Source organism: Montipora capricornis, chromosome 4 (genome assembly GCF_036669925.1).
Source record: "Montipora capricornis isolate CH-2021 chromosome 4, ASM3666992v2, whole genome shotgun sequence".
NCBI lineage: Eukaryota > Metazoa > Cnidaria > Anthozoa > Scleractinia > Acroporidae > Montipora > Montipora capricornis.
In genome coordinates this window covers 46,112,991-46,135,490 of record NC_090886.1, presented here as the reverse complement: position 1 = coordinate 46,135,490, position 22,500 = coordinate 46,112,991, and the positions used below count along the sequence as shown (strand labels likewise).

The window sequence follows — 22,500 nt, the reverse complement described above, 5'->3', positions numbered from 1 at the left end:
CCTGCAATCTGATTGGCTCTGGGAGCGGGTGGAATTTTTCTTTCTTGTCTGCCAACCTGATAGGAAACGGAGTCCTGCTTGCGAGAACTTGTGTGACAAGCCGACGTTAGGACAAAAAGTAGATTTTTTTGAATCCTTTTAAATGTTTTAAACATTAACAGTGCTGTTTTACAAATCACTACCGTAATTTCCGGCCGATTACGTGCGGGTAATGCGTTAATTTTCCAGTAAACCGCGGTTGCTGTGGGTAATAGGAAGGTGCCGGTAATGCGATAATTTTTAAATCTCAGGTAAGAATTTGACAGATTGAAACAAGTTTAAATGAGGATAATTAAACCAACACTTCCTTCAAATCTGTGTGTTGCCTTGTTCGTTGATTCAATCTTTAAAATGATGCTTTATTTGCCATAGTCTTTGTAAAACCGCTCGATGAAAGCCGAAGCAAATTGAATGAAAAACAATAATCTTTCCCTTCGACCATGTCACAACTTGTCACCGAATTAAAAGTAAATGAGAACGAATTCCTCACTTTAACACATCCTTTTCAATTTTAAGAAAGAGTTTATCGTGAGACACAATTCAATGCTGAAAAAGTAACAAGATGTGAATGTGTTTATTTTGTGATGCCACAAATTTTTCCGTTCAAAACAAATCTTTCATGATCTTGTCTAAATAATTACAAACCTTTACTACTTAATTAAACTGATGCTTCCTTAAAACTTGTGTTGCCAAGCTTGTTTGTTACCATAGTTCAATCTGAAAACGCTTCCTATTCAAGATTTGTGTGATGTTTTATTCTAGTGTTCTAAAAGCCCTCAATGAAAGCCGATGCAAATTGAATGAAAAACAAATCAATAGTGTTTAAGTGATTACTGCACTGGTTCCCAGCCAGCACATCTTTTTAGGAGAAAAAATATATTTATGTTATTCACCGGTCTTGGTCTGTCCTTATAGGGAAAAACTGTGCCCTCGGTCTTAAGCACGGCCCAAGGCCGCTTACTTGAGACCTCAAGCACAGTTTTTCTCTATATGGACCTCCCAGACATTGAATAATATATTACCCACAGACTACTGTATTCACATTTCTTTTAATATTCCCATTTCATTATTAAAGCCAACCAAAATAATAATTATCTGTTTTTCAACATTCGCAAGATCACACCAGCCTCTCTAGGATGTCCAAAATTATATTCAAGAATGGAAACAATACATGCAGCTTGTGTTAATAATAAATCATTTTATTAATGGAGTAACCAAAGATTGGTAGTGGTCTGCTCTAATAATAATAATAATAACAATAATAATAAATTTACAAGTCTGTTTATACTGGGAGACGACTACTCGAGATAACAAAATGACAATCATTTTGCCGACATCATTCATCACTATTACTATGCAAAGCAAGCAAGCAAATGGAAACTCAAACCAAAGCACATAGCAATGCCCCTGGAAACCTCTCTGGAGTCCCCCTAAATATCCCAAGAGAAACCAGTGGATTAATTGGCTTGGTTTTAACTTTACCTACATATTATTATATTTAGCCTCATAAAAATACCACTAATTATATACCGACAAACAGATTTCTTCAACAAAACACTACTGCTAATAATATCTTTTTGTTTTTTTCTTACCTTTTAATTTCCTGACTTTTTGAGTAATTCACAAACATTTGTCTACCAAGAACTGTAAGCGTGTTTGACTGCAATAGAAGACGTCATCAATACAGTATTAAAATAATAGCAAAAAGATATTACAGTATAATCTAAGAGACTAACACAGACATCCCTGTGATTATGTTTTCAAATGTACAACTTAGCCATAAGCAAATTATGGGCGAGTGGGTTAATGTAAGACACTACAGTGTAATTGCTGCGTATACCCTTACATGTGACTCGAGAGTTGAAAGAATATTACCTACTTTAGACTTCTGAAAATAATGTGGCATACTTTTCAGGATTATGCAGGTTAATAACAACCCAATATTCTTAACAACCAACTCGTACTGATATTTGATCTTTTCGAAAACGACACTTACCAGAATGGGAATCCAAAGGCACGCTTCCCAAGGAATGTTTGTTTTTAAGTGAAGAAAGCATAGATTTTGATCATCACTAACGAAAAAAAGCTCACCTGTGAATATGATACTAGAGCTATAGCAGATTCAATATCCTGATGTAACAAAAAGAAAAAGAACAATAATTATTTTTATTAATATTGATTAAAGGTTAATTATTGCATGACCAACATTACATGCTTAAGAAAATGATGAATGAAGGAATGATCCTCCCACTTAGGTACCAAGAACAAAGAAATATATCTCAACAAAAGAAGCCTGAAAGAATTTAGGGCTTCACGGGGACCCAAGTGACCGTTGCAGGACCAAAGTGGTGACCTCTTACTGAATAGGCCTTTTGCAGCTGGGGTCACGTGACCAAGTCTTTCCCAGAGAATTTTTATATTATGGGCTATAACTTAAAGAATGCCAGAAATGGGAAGACCGCATCGAAAATACCAAAATGGCCAAGTTTGAGTCCCCTGGAATGAAAGACTAAGTTTAGACGACAGTTTGAATTTTCGGAAAATTTAGAAGTTTTGTATGGGAAATGTTGCTGGAGAGCAAGGTCTTGCTCTCCAGCAACATTTTCCATACAAATTTTCTTATTCTTTTAAAACTTCAGACTGTCATAAGATCTCACCTTTTATTCTCGACATGCTTTTTCCATTTCTGGCATTTGTTAAGCTATAGCCCATAATTTTATGAAAAGTAGGTCACGTGATGGCTTAGCTGCAAAAGGCCTATTTGCATGTGATTAATTAACAACAAGCTAAGGGATTGAGACTTACAGATTTTACTCTGTCTAATGCCAGACGATTTTACTCGTCAACAGGGGGAATCCTGGGATCCCTGAGGAGTGAATGGGTTAACTTTAACCAAGATCAGATGCACACCATCTTGTAGAATGAGGAACTTCTCAGGGACATTAACTTAGCATAAACTATGGATACCATGGTCAATGTTTTACATGTACATCTACTACAGACCTGATACAGGAGCAGGGTTGGAGCAGTGGTAAGAGACCATTGACCACACAACCAGATTTAAAGGTGGTGATTCATTTTACTGTCAGAACAACACTCTCAAAATTTATTATGTCTTATTATCTCCCTTTCTAATTATACTATTTTTTTTCTCTTTAAAGTTCTGTTCTCCTTACTTAATGTCCTCAAAGGGAACCTAACTGAACTGGAGGCTTACCTAAAAACTCTCCGGTCATTTAGCATCGAAGATCTATAATAATTATTATTATTTGTTTGCATGTATGAGCCAAAAAAAATGTAAATTGCAATGTGCTAGAGTGAATAAATAGAGTAAGTTAACCCATTCACCCCTAAACCGGCCATACTTAGTATTTGATTCTGCTTAATGCCAGACAATTTTACTCGTTCATCGGGAACCCCCAGGAGTCAATGGGTTAAGTCACATCAACTTACTTCAAATTCCACCAATGCTTGTCTAATCTTTGGCAATAATGTTACATACCTGTAAAAAAATCCAAAAATTACACTTGAGGCACTTTGCATAGCACCACATTCACAGAGTATTACAGAGACAGTGGAGCCAGAGATGCTGGAATAGAATAGAATAGAATCTTTATTTATCCACGATAGGAGTTAAAGCTAAAAGCTTGCGGGGTCGTGTACTTAACAAAGTAATTACATTTCTAAAAACATCCTAAGTGAGAAGCTATAATACAGTAAAACATTAACATTCAAATTTCCAAATTTTTACATCTCAACTTAGGGGGGAGGGAGGGGGAGGGAGGCACTGTAGTGACTGATGAAAGCATCCCTTTCCCATATTCAAGCAAAAGTAAAAGACAGGTAGATCACATTTGTTTATGTTGTTTGTACACAAGAAATTCAGCATTTTAAGGAGAAAGCATACAATAACATTTCCAAATCAGTTAATATTAAGTTTTGCCTTATGGTGCTCGCCTTCCAGCTCCATTTCCTCCCCAAATATAAAATGAGCTGTACAGAGTGAAACAAATAATCCGAAATTATAATGTTCTTTCCTAAAACATTTATGATTATACATGCACAACAAGGTCCACCCCCATGTGTACCGTCCTGCAATTCCTCATTTTATGGACAAGCATGCGACAAGGCTTCATCTGGTCACCTCTTCTATTTGTTATCCCACTAGACCGGGTTCTGAAGAATGCACTTGATGAGAATGATATGGGAATAGTACTGGAAAGAAGCCATAGCCCCCATTATCGTCAGCAGAGACTATCAGACCTCGATTTTGTCGACGTCATTGCATTGATAGATGACCCAGAGGCCAAGCTGCAGAATGGACCATCGCAATTGGAACAGAAAGAAGGAAAAGTAGGGTTAACAGCAAACGCAAAGAAGACAAAATTTAATATGCCAATATCCAAGGAGCCAACTCCATTAACCATAAATATAGGGAATGATGAAACAATAGAAACAGTTGAAAAGTTTGTGTACCTTGGTGGGACCATGGCCCATAATGGAGTCTTCACCCCAGAGCTAAACTATTGCATAAGGAGGACCGCAGCTGCCTTTAACAGATTGCTTCCAGTTCTCACAAACAGTCATGTAAGCATCAACGCCAAGGCAAAACTATTCTAAGCTGTTGTGCTAACTACACTGCTGTATGCATCAGAAACCTGGAATACTGCCGTTCAGGAGGAGAAACAAGTATCTGCTTTTTATAACCACTGTTTGAGGAGAATGATTGGAGTGACATGGAGAGATTACATGTTGAATGATGAATTGTACAATGTAACTGGGCCAACCCCCACTCATTGAGCTACTTTGTACAAAGCAGCTGAGCTGGTTCAGTCAAGTAATCTGGATGGATCCAAAAAGATTGCCAAGGAGAATATTATTTTGGGAACCTCCTGTAATGCAGCGGCTGGTACATGTATACAACAGATGCGATTGAAGGACAGGATCCGACAAAATTTAAAGGAAATAGACCGTATTCATAAATGGCGGTCAACAAACATTGTGCTCTTCAAATTTGGTTTAGCCATTTCCCCTTTATTTTATTTCTGTAATAAAGAACTGGAGACGTTGGAACACTTCTTTTTTTACTGTAGCAAGGTTAGCACCTTTTGGAATGAGCTAAACATTCTCCTCAAATCACAAAAGTTAATCTCTAAAAACTTCCATATCCAAGATATTATTTGGACTTTTTTCTGCGGATAATGTTGATGAAAATATTCTAGTTAATTACATTACACCTGAGAGCAAATACCTTATTTTTTGTTCGAAATTAAGCCAAACGTTTCCCACTATTGCCCTGTTAATATCCAAATGCAAAACAACGCCCCAGATCGAGCGTTTCAGTGCAAGGAAAAATAACAAACTCCACTTTCATAATAAAAATTGGTATCAATTTTTACCCATAATGGAGCATGAGCTATCACCTCCAATGCCCAACTTAAACTAATACTGCAGTATTGTAATATGTTGTAGTGCGTATAGCTTAGATGTGTAGTGTAGTTTTGGATGTTCTGTGTTTATTATAGATAGGTAGCGTAGTTTCGATATATAGCTCCTATGTATAGTTTAAAATTAACATGTAAACTAATAAATGTGGATATATTAATTAAAAAAATTATTACATTCGTTTTGAAGTCTTTTGTCATTCATTTTGAAGTCTTTTACGTCGGCTTTTGTCCACTGCGTTCGTTATGCCCAAGACAACATTATTATGTTAATTTTGAATAAATTACTTAGCTGGAACTTGGCTCAAATCTGACCCATGTATAAGTCGAGGGCGGTTTTTAGAGCTTCTGTTGAGGCCATAAAAGGTCGACTTATACACGGGTAAATACAGTACTTAGCCACTATTTATGAATACGGTCTATAACAGTCACCTATGAAGAGCCAGTTGGGCTTGCTGGTGATAGAGAAGGCTGGTCCACCCTAGTGATGCCCTGCGTGGTCACTCCACCACAACATAGGATGATGATGGATGATGAGGTGCTACAATGCTTGTACTTGGCAAGTGGGCTGCTCTCTTCAAACAGTCATCTTTCAAGGTCATTAATAACCCGGTAAAATTTATTTTACTCCCATTTAATTTAAGTAACAAAAGAGAGATAACAACATCATTGGAAAGCTCTCCAATCTTTCAGTTTCAGGTTCAGTTTCAGTTTCAAAATTAACCAGATAAAAACGTCTACTCTCATTTCGTGTAAATAACATTCTGATATTGATTGCTAGCCAGATCGCCAGCCAGATGGCCTAGTCAAAGAAAACTCCATGACAAATTTAACATTTTCACTTAGTATCCAGTATTAATTCAGGTTTAAGCCACTGAAACGAAACAAATTTAAAGGAAATGACTTTGCAGCAATAAATGAATTCCATACATACATGCTACCTTCTACCATCATTGTTACTCCTACAAATAAAGCTCTTACCAACATGAGGTGATGTAGATTTGAACAATACAAAGAGATTACATGTAATATTAAGATTCATGACTTGGTTGCACTGGGAAGAAAGAGAGCTCCTGACAGAGATAAAACGTATGAATTATGATTGCTTGTTCAGAAGCTCAAGAATTGAGCTACAACAAAGTCTCATGTCAGGAGATTCAATAACATTTGAAGTTGTTTGCTACTTTACTAGTAGAATAGCCGACTTCATCACTAGGGGTGTCTGGGCAGGCCCATAGGAAGATTTATTTTTTTGGCAGGAGGATGCAATCCAATGGGGAGATGGACCAAATAAGCACCGGAAGCACAAGCCTCTGGGGGTCCTGGGGCATGCTCCCCTGGAAATTTTGGAAATTAGATTGTCAGAGACTGCATTTCATGCGTTTTGAAGGCAGTATCATATGAAAACAGGAAGCCAAAAGTGAACTTAAAAACGTGGATATTACTCAAACTTTTGAACTGCAAAACAGATTTTTTTGGGCGCAGAGACTACATGTACTTTACGTACAGTTGTATGTATTTTACAGTTTAGAGAATAATGTCACTATTAAAACAAAAAACAAAAATAGAAACAAAGCTGAAAATCAGTATTATTCACTGGCTTCGCTGAAGCAAACCATGATGATCAGAAGTACTGATTATTGTGATCTTCCAGTAGTGTGCCAAGCTCAAGCCTCCTTGGGTACTTCTTAGCAAACAGATCAACTACTTCTTCAAAATTAATGTATGTTGGATAGTGGATGTGCACAAAGTGCCAGTGAAGAGAGCCTCTCTTGTGTTATGCTGTCTCTGGTAAAAGTGTGTAGCTGTCTTAGAGCACTTGCACTTCATTTCAATTACACAACCAGTGAATCAGAACAGAACTATTTTTATCAATTCACTTTTATAAAATCGTTTGTCAACAAAAAAGTGGACCTCTCAGCAGGCAGGGGAGGGGGGGCAAAGAAGGGGTGTGTGTGTGGACACACCCGTTGCACCCCCCTTCCCTACAGGCCTGATTGGGGCATGCATGCATGTTGGTTCAGCATCGGGCTGTCATGTGGGAGGTCGTGAGTTCGACTCCGGCCGGACCAACACTCAGGGTCTTAAAATAACTGAGGAGAAAGTGCTGCCTTTGTAATTACATCCGCAAATGGTTAAGACTTTCAAGTCTTCTCGGATAAGGACTATAAACCGTAGGCCCCGTCTCACAAACCTTTCAGTGCTCACAACCCAGTGGGATGTAAAAGAACCCACACACTATTCATAAATAGTAGGGCATGGAGCTCCCGGTGTTGTGATCAGGACTCATTTCATTCATTCATGTGCAGGGTGAGATCGCTAATGGACTGATAGCGGCTGCCAGGGGCACCTATATATGCTGATGTCCGATCTCACCCATAGATCCCATGCTTGAAAAGCACATTTGAATATATTAATAGAAAATGCGCTATATAAATTCATTACCATATGCCATTTTCAATAGAAGGCTCCCAAACACTACATTTCAAAAGAAAATTGATGAACACCTTTGGATGCCTTTATTGTTGCCTAAATCTTTGCTTTAAATTAATCTGTCTTTAATTTCTTTTAATTGAGGGGGGAAAGGTAGCAGACTTCTCTCAGTGAAGTAACCAACACTTTTCTTGGATGTCAGTACTCATTGAAATCACTTCACGTTCTGTTGAAAGGTGGCCTCTATTCTGCTAACAATGAGATGCCCAAAGGTGGCAATCTCACAACAATCACTGTATTTAAAAGAAGGCGAATTTCAAGCCCCATATATTCATTGATATCATTTCTTTACAATGATAAACTATGTTTCTTAATTTGATTACCAACTTAAAATTCACCATTTTGTTATTACAAGACTAGGTCTTCTTGTATAATTGACCATAAACAAATGACAAAGTTCTACATGTAAACATTGTAAAATCTGAATAACTCTACAGTATAACTTTACTTCATTTTTTTACTTGTTATGTCAAAAGGAAATTTAGGTAATTGGCATCGGAAGGAAATACTTGAAATATTTAATTAATGCAACATATTGTTGCATCTGGGAAAGACAGGAAGTAAAACATATCACAGATATGGCCACAGAAAAGTTACTTTTTTCCAAATGTACGCTGTTCTTTACCAAGAAAAAACATTTTTCAACCATACTTTTGATCAAAATTTAAAATAATTTATTATTGTAGAGACCTCCAACTGAAAATGTCACTAATCAGGCAACAAGGATGTATTGTGACCCCTTTCATTCCACAAGTTGACACAGCAAGAAATATGCACTAAAACCTTTTTTTCTCACTTGATTGTTGAACTTTGGTCAAGACTTTCACCCACGTGGACGGGGTGTGATCAAGCATACCTCGTACACTCCGCAAAATTTACATGTTTTTAGGTTAAATTTTATTTAGACTTTGAAAGCATTCAAACTTCATCATTAAGGGTTTGCACTTTGAACCAATTTAAATAGGCTTTAATTTCACAGCCTGATATCATGGTTTCTGTGACATGTTGACAACTGAGGAAGTTGGTTTTACTTTTTGACTTTACTGTCATTTCTACAGTGGTATAATTCTCTTTTCTTCTTTAAAGGGGTAGTTTAAACCTGCATTTTTTTTCAAAATATACTTCACGTAAAAAAGAGGAAGTAATGCACTTGAAATAGTGAGGTTGAAAGTAAAATGCAAAAAAAAAAAATTGGTGCCAGGATCATAAAATGGTGTAGGGTACATTGATTTTTAACTTCTTTCTACTTTTCTCAAAACATCTTTCATTATTTCTCCAGAAAATCACCTTATTCATAACTGTCCCAAGTTTTTTCTTTTACAAGCACATTGCATTCCTCACCTCCTGCTTTCAAACTCATTTGAAAATTAATAGATCTTAAAGATACAAGAATCTTGATTAATCCACCACTCTTCAGGGACCAATAAGTTCCCTGCCATTATTATTGCCATTACTACAGTTATATTAACATATTAAGTTACCTTCAAAATTTCAGATCCTGAGAGCCCTGTCAATGGGGCTTGCTTCCGGGATGAATGGGTTAACAACATCTAGTGGCCCACTCCCTTTCAGTCTTACATATTTTACTCTGCATTTAAGCCAGACGATTTTTATCATCAGTAGGGTCTGCTTCAGAGATGAATGGCTTAAATTTTATTCCCTTTTTGTCTATTCCTTATTGTGGCAATTTAAAGATCGATTCTTGCTACTATTTTTAGTCTCCACATGAAAGAACATTCCTGCCATGCTTGAGCTTAAAAAAATGTCTCAGCCATTTTACAGTTCTATCTTTTAACTTTATCATCAAAGTTTATAAATGATATGCCTGTTGCAATGAAAGTGTAAAAGGTTTAATAATAGTCATGGGAAATTGACAAGACATGATCTAATTGAAGAAAGAGGAAATGACAAATTTGGCATAACATCTTGACATTTAAATTGTTATCTTTTTTATCACAATACCATATGGACGAAAAATTCTGTTACAGCAGTGAGCACTTCAGCCCAGTTGCACAAGTTTTCAAAAACAGAAATAAACAAACAAAGATATTTCAGTTTAATTTAACAGCTTGAAGCCAAGGCTGCCCACAAAGAGATGTTAAAATGATTTGACTGCCAAGCAGGCAACTTCAATTTGAAACAATTTTTATGGGACATTTTCAGTCATTTTATTCTATGTACCAAACATTTTTAAATAAAACAGGGTTTTGTTTGTAAGAAACAATCTTTTAAAGCCACATGTCAGTCCAAGCATTCAGCCCCTAAAAGGGAATATTTAGATTTCAACATGAAAATTCCTATCCTCTGATAAAATTTAAGTTAATAGCCAAAGTATTTAAATACTCTTGTGATTTTGGACATGCTAATTTCAGAAGCCCTGTCACTGACAAGGTAAGAAAATTTTTCACTTTCAACTCCAACAAAATGAAAAAAACACTTTGTGAATTAACCTCATTACTATGCAAACATTTTCTTTTGTTTTAAAGAAAACAATAAATGTGACCACTGATCCCTACAGAAAACCAAAAACACATATAAATGACTATAATTTAACTATTATACATGAACAGAAACTCTATTCTTGTGAATCTGATAAATAGAGTAAATGTCATGTTATATAATTTTAACACTTTAAGACACAATTTTGCTTTGACTATAGATGTTGCACACAGGAACTGGTTTCCTTTGATAGAATGAACTGTTGCCAGGAAAATATTAAAATGTTGCTTTTATGTCATATTCAGGTAATTAATATCCTACACGCAGAATCATAAGTATGCAGCTCTCAAATTACTTTCAGCTTAAATTTCACATTTTTTTCATTGTTCTTCAAACATTATGAATTCTTCCAGCACCACATTCAACACCACTCAAAGAACCTTTACCTGCAGAAAGCTACTCTCTCTAATTGAAGGGATATCTTGTGAGCTGTCTAAACAATTGCCATTGTATCTTTCACTTATTCAGAGATGTGAATATCCACTAATATCCACAACTTTGGAACCAGAGTTGCACATGAACATACAAGAAGAATTGAGGGAAAATGCACAAATAACAACAAAAACAGAACCATGGAAGAGGGAGAAATCTTTTTACAACATACATAAATGCAGCTTTCATCTTGGTCACCCAAATTACGATTTGAATTAATCCAAAGTGGTAAGAATCTTGATGCAAATTATTAAAAAAAAACAAATTATTATATGATATTGGGAACTGGTGCAACGAAAAGGCACCATAAATAATTATTATATTGAACATATTTACTTTTAATGAAGACAGCTCCTTCACAGGAAAGATCTGCTGGACGGGTGAGATGTTCTTCAAAATTTCCAATTTTTGTCAGATATAAAGAAAAATCACCAGGATTAATTTTGTTTGGATTGAATATTGAGAATCTATTGAGCTTACAAAAAGTTCAAGGTCACAGGATTACCAAAATCCTAATTTACTGTTGATAATATACACACAGTGTAGGAACTTGTATGGTTTTGTGTTAAAAAAAAAAAACATTCATTTAATTTTTGTTCTGATTCACACCATGTGATGCCTTGGTGTTGTTGTATTTACACTGTACCTGAAATAATTTATAAAAGCATATCCAATTTAAAAGAATAAGGAATAATACAGAAATTGGTTGTACAATAAAATTGGAATTTTTTAAGTCCTATAAAGATCCAAGTAGAGAGCCTCGTACCTTTTTACATGATATTCAGCAGTAAACAGGTTAACACCCCAATGTGATTTGAAGCAGGTACATTTATTTCTGAAAATGACTTGCACAGACCACTGGATATTCAAATTCAATTCAGTTTTCATGTGATAGCCTTAAAATAGGAGTATGTGTAACCAAATTCCCTTAAGTACAGAAATTTTACTATATTTGCCCTCAGTCAGTGGTACACATGTAAGCTCATGTGATATTTCAAGGGTGCCTCTTAAGTGATTATTTTCTAATAAAATCACAGTAACTGTTACATAACATCTGGAAAAAAGTAAACAAAGCTTTAAAGGAAACAATTTGACAGCATGACAATTGTGATAAATAGTTTAAAGTTTTTGTTTCACCACCACCCTCTCTTAACAATGAGACTACAGAGGAAATTAAGATTTGTTCTGGGCTGTTCCATACAGTGGATTTCCTATTTCTTCTTTAAAATACCGGTAACATGGTCTCTTCTCTGTTAGCACAATTGGGCTATAAATACTCAAAATTTCACAATTTCACATAAGACAAAGTGGCATGTAAGCTGCTACAGCTCACAAACCTAATTCATGGAAATACTCCTTTTGTCTTCATGAAGATACTACAGTGTATCATTAACACTGCACCAGCATTGCATTTTGCATTTCTTTTTAAAAAGCACTATTATTGCCTGTTAGTTCTCCAGAGATGATGACATCAGGTCCCAGTTGTTCAAAAGGTGGATAACACTATCAATCAGATAAATGATTGTCCATTTGACGTATCCACTGGATAGTGATTTATCCGGAGGATAGCGCTATCCATCGTTTAAACAACTGGGACCAGACAGGTGGAACAGGACACCAAATATTGCACAGGTCTCCTGACTTCACTGAGATTTAATAATTATTTTTGAAACAAGTTTCTGTACTAATGTAAGCAATGATTAACATATATCAAATATGTGGTTGGTTGGCTGCATAGTTCACAGAAATACAGGCAACTGTATTTCAATGATGCTATCATCAATGTGACTGCGCGATGCAGTTATGAGCTATGCTGTCAGTCGTTATTTGACTCTGTGGCTGTGTGATGCAGCTTGAGTCAAATACCCACATTTCACCCTTGCTCACCATAGAGTCTCCAGTAGCTCAGTGGTTAGAGCATCCGTACTAGATCACGTAGGGTCGTGAGTTTGAATCCCATCTGGGGCTCGGATTTTTCCGAGTTCCCGGTGGGTTCATTTGTAACACCTTGTACTTGATATAAGTTTCTGTACTGTCTAATTAATTAGACCCCTTTAGCTAGCACAGTTTAACTTGCTATCAGTATAGATCTGGCACATACAAAGCTGTAAGCTTAAGTTAACAAAGTAGTCCTGATTTATCCAAATGACATAAAAATAAGACTCTACAGGAAACATCTTACAGGTATGTATACATCTTTGGTTTTTGTGGTGCACAAAGAATATTTCCAGTTTAAACCACAATGTTGCCAATGGAAACATCACAACCCAATCACAGCAACAAAGTGGATTACCCAAACCTAATTTAAGATCATGGATAGACTTTCGAAAAGTCCTTCGTCTAGATACGCGTGGAACAAAGGACTTTTCATACTTGATTGGCGCCAATTTTAGCGACCGAAAAACGGGTCGCTGAGCTAGGCCAATCAGAGTAGTCCTCGTGGACCCCAGGCGATAGAGTTGTCAATCAAAGTTTGCCACACGCAGTGAAGCGTGACTTCCAACATGCTACTAAGGCCACCGGGTATTCCGAATTACGCGACTATCAGAGGAAAATAATTCCAGAATATCTGTCTTGCATAGATCTGTTTGTGTCTTCTCCAACCAGAGCTGGGAAAAGTCTGACCTTTGAACTAGTCCCGTACGCTTTTGGTCGTTTACTTGGAGAGGATTGCAATGCTATCGTATTCGTAATTGTTCCACTGATTTCAATCACGAAAGATTTGGTCTCCAGCCGCAATTGTCGTGGCATTAGAGTGTCATATGTAGGAGACAACACATTTAAAATCTTAAGTATAAACTGGTGTTTGAAAGCCCTGAGGCGATTCTCAACGACTATCCACACATTTTTCGTCGAATGGAACAAAAAAATTAAAAATTATTCATCAACGAGAGTCATTGCATCGCTAAATGGTCTTCACTAAGATGTATCTTTTAATCCCGGTGTAGTACGTCTCCTACACCTGAAGCCTACCTGATCTTTCATGAGTGAAATCAATTGACTTTCTTAACGATTCAAAACTTTCCCTTTAATACTTGCTAATCTTTCGAATTGGTGTTTTGTTTCTATCAGCACAAATCACGGCACAAGTGTTGGTCCAAAAAATACCACTGGAGATCCTCTTTCCAAGCGGCGACTCGAGATTGAAAATAAGCTTTCCTTTTATTTCATCTTTATTTCTGATACCTTTAGCACAAAGTCAACAAATTTCCTCTTTCGATTTCGTAGAATGTTCGACTGTTTTCGTCGGATTGCGCCATCAAGTGCAGGACTTGTGAATGAGGTCATCCCCTTTTTGGTGCGAGACGCAAATGAGAACCTTGCAAGCGAGACAAGTCGACCTCTCGCGACTTTGTCGCTCGCTCATTTACTTTGCGTACGAAAAACCATGATTCACTCGCTAAAGCATTTTCTCCTGGGATTATCGTGAGGTCGACTTGTGGCAAGTCGAGATCATGCATTGCAAACATGTGATAAAATCATGTGATAAATTAACTTTAATGTTCTGAGCATTCAACAGTTTCCAAATTTTGTATTGTTCAAACTACAATTAAGTTGTTGAACTAAATTGTAGCTTGTAGGGGGAGATACATGTATTCCCCTGAAAATTATAATTACCACATCTTACTGCAAGATCTGTGCACTGAAACTCAAAACCCAGGATGGTTTTATGGAACCTTAAAAACATGGTTATGATTAATTAATTAATTAAAGTAAAACAACCTTCTCTCATATTATAGCAAAAATTTGAAATTCTGTGTAATCCACAACGATATTCTTGTAGGAGTTAGTATCATTAAAAACATTCATCACCCAAAAAATTTGGCTTTTGGAAGTCTTACCTTGAGGAACAACATCTTGGCGGAGAGACTAGAATAAAAAACCAAACATGCACCCCACTGGCTGATTACTGATACAGTTAAGCATCACAACTCACGTTATTTTTCCAAAAGGCTGAAGAACACTTATTAAATCTGTTTCTTTGCAACCATCTGCAACTGCTCGACAATGAATGACACGTGAAGGGGAGTGTTATGGTGCGCTGTGGAATTAAGAGCTAATGACTGTGGGATGGAAAGGCTTGAACTTGATGTTAACGTGGAGATAGATGAGCTTGGAGACAACGAATAACCTGAAAGAGTAAATAACACAGCCCAATTAGATTATTTATGAACTTTTTCCATCTTTTTCCATGAAGGGCAACTTTTTTCCTCTTTCCTAAGCATACTACACTGTAGTTTGATTTCCAAACAAAACTTTGAATGAGTATGAAAAAAAATTACGAAAATCTACGTATTCTGTAACATAAATTTTATGACACAAAATGACTTGGATGCTGAATTGTAGATAAACAGGACCAGCAAATTTTCAGACAACTGTAGTCTTGGAAGGAGTCAACAGATTTGTTTGTTATCATCATTACATTTTTGCCAATAAGCCCATGCATCTGCATCTCTTCACCATAATCTACAACTGTGTTATAATCCAGTATCAAGCCCACACTTCATGTTGACAAAGCAACTAGCTCTCTGCAGGTTACTTATGACAACATTAAATTTAAGTAACATAAAGCAAAAGAAATAACACTGATTATTCTTTTTGCAAGACTGTTCTAGCTCGGGGCATTGCTTTTTGCAAATGCACACAAAATGCTTGTACTCTTCTTGTCAATTATTATGTGTGCCAGGGGTGGAATATGAACAATCAAATAATCATGAATAATCAACCATAGACTGAGGCATGTTATTGGAGAAACATCTGTCTGAGAAAGCAATCAATCTTTACAGTCCCAAGTTGTGTCTGGCAATAAAGATATACCCACAAAACAGGAAAAGATCTTTGAAACAACATCCTATGATACATACTTTTACAGTGTCCGGGAAATAACTTAAAACAAAAGTACTTTGAAAAAACTTTAAATATGTCACTATTTTAAAAAAGCTAAGATTGATTTGCACCTGCATATGCCAATCAAACATTTACTCCTTCTACTCTGACAAAAAGAGAGTGTCCATGCTTCATATCATTAAGCACAAACAGGAACAGCTGAATTGAAGAAAAATGTTACTAGTTTCTAATGACCTCAACAACTTCTCCTTGTTATGAATTCAACTCCATTCAACATAAAATGCATTTTTTGAAAAAAGCTATGAGAAAGTTTTAATATGGTGACTACCATGATACTGCTCTAGCTGAACTATAAACAAGGAATGTTGGACTTTGGATTACTGTTTCTTAAATCTGTTCACCATAAAGAGTAGAAGAACTTTTCTTAGAAGCATAAACAACAGAATGAACACAAAATTACTTCAACTCTGACAAGATATGAATACAGTCTGAATCTGATGCAAATTCACCAAAGTCTACATAAATATACAATTAATTTTGCTTCTCATTGGTTGGAACAAATTTTGGCCATTTTACTTACAATGGATCCACTTCCTCAGTTTCTCTCAATCCTTCATTATTGCCTTGCCTCAAGCTTAATTATATACGCCAAAGGGAACCTCCAAATACTTGTGGCAATATGGCATTGTTTTTAAAACACATTCCTTGTGGTTAAGGCATTTGGTTACGATTTTTATAAGGCATTTAAATTGTACAATGTGCTAAGAAGGAACCCCTGGAAAGCAACCAAAACTACATCCAACAACCTAAGCAAAGCATTTGACGCAATTAATTCTATTTCAATACTGATCTTGTGACACAAAAGCAAGAGGCTAAGAATAATTACATGTTTAACATTTTAGCTTCTCAAAGGTCAAACACAATATTCTGCTTATCTACTCTTAAAATTCTTAATTTGAAGAAACTCAATATATTATTTTCTGTGATTTACTGGAAAGGTCTGCTAACAAAAGTATCCTTGCTGACGGCTGTACATTCAAACAGACTTGGCTGCAAGAAATTCAATAGAGGCAGTTCTTAATAGAGATACAGTTAGAGACTGGGCAAAATGAAAGGCATCTTTGCCCCTTGGGTCAATTTAATATTGACGTTGCATTAGCCATAATAGTACCAAAAGGTAAACAACATTACGATGTCTAAAGCATCCTTGCCTCAGTGCTTCCAATAATTTTAGTGCTCTTCAAGTGAAAGGCTGCATTCCAAGAAGCAAATATTTAAGCTTTACCAAGTCACAGATTTAGAGCGATAAGGTTCAGCGACTCTCAATTCTTGACCGGATCAAAATAACAAAAAGAATTCACGGTCTGTTGTGTTCCGTGAAGAGCGTGTAATTATCTGCTCTACTGACAATTGCGGCCAATGATCGGAGAAGTGTGTTTCTTTTATATTTTAATCAAAAAGCTAGCGACTATAAAATCAATGATGAGTGAAAAACGCATATAGTTGAGTGTTCCTTCCACTTGGAAAATACTACAAAATTGAAAGGTTATCCATTCGAAGAAAGGTGCTGGGCTGGCAAAAATAACTTAGCAGATGAAAATTACTGATAACACAGCCAGAAAAGACGGCATGACTCCTTCGAAAAAGTCAACATGATATTGTCTTAAGCTTTTTTCATTAACATTTTCATTCATATCACCAAGGCCGGAGCAATGCACGTACCGCATACATGCACGCACAATGCCCGAGAATGCTCCGTAACTGATTTTACATTTTCGGATAAAAATGTGGATGGTCGGAAATTCAACAGCCACACTTTCCGTTTTGTACATATGTGTGCGAGATTAAGTATCAAATGAAAAAAATCTACCCTTCATTCTTTCAGGAAGAGGCTTTCCAGACGTTGCGTGGTTATTGAGCATTCAAGCAAATGACAAGCACCATAATACATCATTGAATGACACTTCCTAACACGCGCTCGTATGTGCCCGGTGTTGGCGAGTGCGTTTATTTCTTTTTTAGCCAAAGCACCGCAGTCTTCATGGTTTATTGACTAAACGTGACGGCCATTTAAAAATACATGAATTTCCAAGTTTAACATCAATACTAAGACAACAGATTCGAGAATAACAGACGCGTCTCCCAGCAATAGAGCCCCTATAAGAACATTAACACATTGAGTGCACGCCCAACTTAAGACCACATTTCAGCGCTCATTCCTTCACACGATTTCTTTCTTCACCCCATACCTGCATTTTGTGCACAACACATGATATTCCTCAACTGATTACCCTTTTACAATGAAACTGAGTATGACAGCTGAAATATTTATGATCTCTCAAGTAACGCATTAAAGTCGAGAAGAAAGCCAAGCGCATATATGCATACCTGTCGCTGAGGAATATTCCGAACTGAAACCATTCAGTGAATTGTAGTGAATGCCGTAAGATGCTGGGTATGTGAACAAAGCCGTTGCGTCGGTCTGTCCGCAGGGATACGCGTACGAGGAGAAAGAATTTGATGGGAAAGTGTAAGGGTATGAATAAAATGCTGAAGAATCACTAGCAACTGGCGAGGAATGCGAGCTTGTGGGAGAGCTGGCGGCGTCCGTTCTGTAATATCTGGCGAATTTTGATTCATCGAAGTTTGTTGCTGTCAATCCGCTATCCATTTTGGCCCGTTTATTTGGGCTTTCGATGCCTGACAAGGCTATCATACCGCCAACTTCTGCCATGTTTTCAGTGAGAAGTTTCCTGGTTTTACCAGCGATTTGCAAAGCCAGCGGGTAATATCAACACAGATGTCTCGTTCCAGTCTCTCGCATAGAGCTTAAGCGAAACTTGTGATTGGAGCATTTTTCTTCGAAAATATTGACCAATGAAAAGCCGTAAATTAATGTAACATTAGCCAGCCATGTTGCTCGGCAGAAAATAGCGCCATTTTGAAACAAGAAGATCGCAATTTAGTATGATGTCTCGATTAAAGAAAAGTGGAAAACGCTCAGGGACTACAGCGAGTGTTACAGATCACGATGAGGAGGCTTCCAGCTGCATTATTTGTTTAGAAAGAGTTTCTTGTCGCGGAAAACTAAGTGTCTGTAATCACTGGTTCTGCTTTCCTTGTATTTTGGAATGGGCTGAGGTGAAGACAATTTATTCAGTGATGTACTTTGTAGTATCACTACGCATCTCTATTACTGGATTCGTGGAAAAGTGGAAATAAATTATTGAAGTTATCGCTAACGGAAAGGGTTTTTTCTTCACAGAACACAAATACCTGCCCGATCTGCAAGGCCCGATTTCGTTGCATAACAAAGGTACAATTTTAGATACGAGATCTACAATGATGCAAATAGTATATTCTATTAAAAATAGATGTTTTTCTTATTAAGATTTTACTGGAGGGAAGTTTTAGCTCAGATCCAAGAATGAGTGGTAAAAATTCCAAGTTACTTTCAGTTTCTTCGGAAGTAACCCTTGCTTAGCTTTAATTTGAGTATAGTAATGTCTCAGAGATTTGAAATTTTAATAGAGGATCATATTCATTTCTCAATTTTCATCACTCGGATTACCAATTAAAGCCTGTCAAAACAAGCGTACGCTTATTAAATGTAACAGATGCGACGCGATGCAGGTGTTAAAGAGAAGAAAAGTTATTGAATTTACAACAAACTGTGATCCCCGATGTGTCAAATGAATTTAAAATACTAAACAATAATTGCACTATTGCATGAGAAACTCGAAAGTAAAACTGAAAATATGTTTACTTGCAATCACACTTTTGACGTGTAAGAAAAGCCAAATTGTTTTTTTTTGCAATGTAGTGATTACCTCAAAACGAAGTTTGCCATATATTTTGAATGAGTTTAGTACCAGACAGATGTCTCCTGAGTTCATCTCCCTTTGAATATTTAAAAATAAAATTCTTCTTTCTTCATTCTCAAGTGTAGTTCATCAATTTTGTGGTTAAAAATTATACCACCAGTTTCAAACTGAAGCTAGTGTTATTCATCAAATTTCAAGTGTGTTGTTGTTGATTACCATCTTGCAACCACGGCAAAAAGATCAGTTACAATACAATGATGCTTCACTTTAAGCTCACAGGTCCCTGTACATGGGAGAACAGGTGATTGTGAAATAGTTAACTTGGAAATAAGATACAGAAAGATTCAATGTTATTTACACAACAACTTCAATTTTGATTACTTTTATTTTCCATAATCATCACTGTCTATTTTTTAGTAAAAATGGGATGAGGACAAGCAAAGATGGAATGTCTTAGCTTATTTTTATCAAAGCTTGGCAGCACAGGCAGAATCAACTGGTCTAACCTGGTCAGAAGTCCTGTGTGAACTTTTTCCTCATCTGCCTTCTCATTTTCTTGTAAAAAGCAACAATGCCTGGCTGGAAAACCCCATTTACATGTAGCTCCTGGGAAACCACAGTAACATTTCCCTCAAGCATGACACTGAATGGGCATTACTTTTGTGTGTACATGTAGTAAATTGGATAATACAAGTATTTCCCATTGTCAAAGTGAGGATTAATTTTTGTGCGGGAGAGGGAAAAAGGCAGCTGTGCATTAATGATTGTAATATTGTTAATGTCAATGCAACTGAAGGGTATTTCATCGAAATTCCTCACAATATTATTTTATGTTTAAGCTGGCTACCTTCTCGGCCAAAGCTTGTCCAGGAGCTGGCAATTGAACTGTTTCATTTGATTACATGTTAACTTGCTTTTGGCCTACATGTGGGCAAGTTTTCAGCTTTCCCAGTGAGGCCTTCTGTAAAAATCCAGCAGCCTGGAGCCATTTTTTAGCTGATAACCATTTCAATGTTTTAATTTTATGAAAATGGGTTTCAAAGATGATATGATGTCTATCACCTTTGATTTTTCTTTTTTGTAGATTCATGTGAGCCCCTTCAAATCTCCTCCAACCAAAGTTCGTGTTGGAGACAAAGATCAGAGAGTCTGGAATGATGATGATGATGTAGTAGCAGAAGATGTTCTAGATGCCATTGACTCAGATGATCATGATGATGATTATGACCTCCTTATCACATGGAAAATCCGTGGACCAGGAGCTCGAGGAACAGAGAAAGGCAACAAGAAAGTGTATGTATAAAATAGAACCAAAATAACATTTTTTCCTTTGGAGATATCTGCTTATCAAAGTCTTACCACAAATTTAAATTTTAAATGAGCAAATAATTTGACATTTTAATCAGTTAAAAATTGCTTTGACTCACCATCTCCCTGATAGAAATTTAAGAACAATTTAGTTGCAAGTTATGGTCCAGATAGTGTGTTTTGTTTTTGATTTAACGATCCTTCCAAAAAATAATTATTGATGTCATAAAATCTCATGGCGTAAAGCAGCCCTTTAAGTTTAGTATTGGTGCAAGCCGGCAAAAAAATGCCTACAAGATAAATTAAGATTTCAAACTGTGGGGTCTACATGTACTTAGGTTTCATAATATATCAAATTGCAGAGGAAGAAAGCTATTTACCCTCCCCCCCCCCCCCCCACCCCAATTAATCATGATGACCGTAGACTAATCCAGTTATTAGGATTTTGTTCCCCACCAGTGAATTAAAATGTTTCTTTCTTTTCTTGTTGCTACCGGCAATGTATTTGACTCTGTTAGAAAGAAATAGACCCCCCCCCCCCACCAAGAGGATTTACAGTAACCCATCGACTCTTCAGGTGCCATAGGGCTCTCCCAGTTGATAAGTGAAATTAAAAGTACATCTCTACAGCACTGAAATCCTACCTCATTTAGAATAAACATTAGGAATTTCTACCCAGCAATTATTGGTTGCTACTACTGAAATTATATTCCTCTACATATTATGTGGGAAGCCAACAAAAGAGCAATTTACATGTATTATCTTGCTCAGTGCTAATTAATGCTCAACAGACCTTGTAACTTCCATTCAACCTTAAGGGCCCACTGAGGTATATGTTTTGGGGTGCGTTGCTAAGAATGTAATGGTCAAGTAATTTGAGAGAATTTGGCATTATTTTGGTCAATTTCCAACTTTTGTAAACCAATGACCCTAAATATGACGTCATCATGCCACGCCCATGGCCACGTGACCAATAAAAGAAAACTCTAAATTTGTCTACGTGCTACGCAATTTGGGTATTTAATCAGTGGTTTGATAATTTGTATTCGTTTTTGCATCCAGCGAAGCATGGTTTTCTTTTTATTTTGGAAAATGTTCTTTTTAAAGAGATAAATGATACTTAAATACTCATAACATTTTCAAAAAAGATGATTTGAAAAAAATCAATGCTTAGCTATGTTCTGTATTTGGGGGTGAAACGTGCCATATATAAAAAAAATAATTAAATTTAAAGACCGCCGGAAATTTAACTTTTTTTGCAAACCGGAAGTCAGTTCATTTATGCATGCGCAGTTGATCTGAGAATGAGCGCGAGGAAGGGCGAGGAAAAACCTTCGATGGAAACAACAGTTTCTGCGGCGACTTTTGCTTGTGAGTGGGTTTTCTTGTCAGCTCATGATATGATGACGTCAGTCACCGGAAGTAACATTTCACTTCCTTAGCAACGTGCGAAAAATCCGTCTGTGTGCCCTTAATCTGTTTAGTTTCTTTGTTTCCCCTCTCATATTTATGCTTTTTGTTTATCTTCGAAAAAATGTAATTTTATTTTATTCAAGGGCATGTAATTAGCTTACTATAGTTTGTTTGCCCTTCTCCATTACTTTTTTCTTCTG

The 22,500-nt window shown here is 36.5% G+C and overlaps 2 pseudogenes; one reads left to right on the top strand and one right to left on the bottom strand.

Annotated features, from left to right (window-relative positions):
• The window catches only part of LOC138047123 (heterogeneous nuclear ribonucleoprotein L-like), a 40,487-nt pseudogene extending 21,960 nt beyond the window's left edge, over positions 1-18,527 (bottom strand).
• Positions 18,528-18,672: 145 nt separating this feature from the next.
• LOC138047124 (uncharacterized) overlaps positions 18,673-22,500 on the top strand; it is an 11,475-nt pseudogene continuing 7,647 nt past the window's right edge.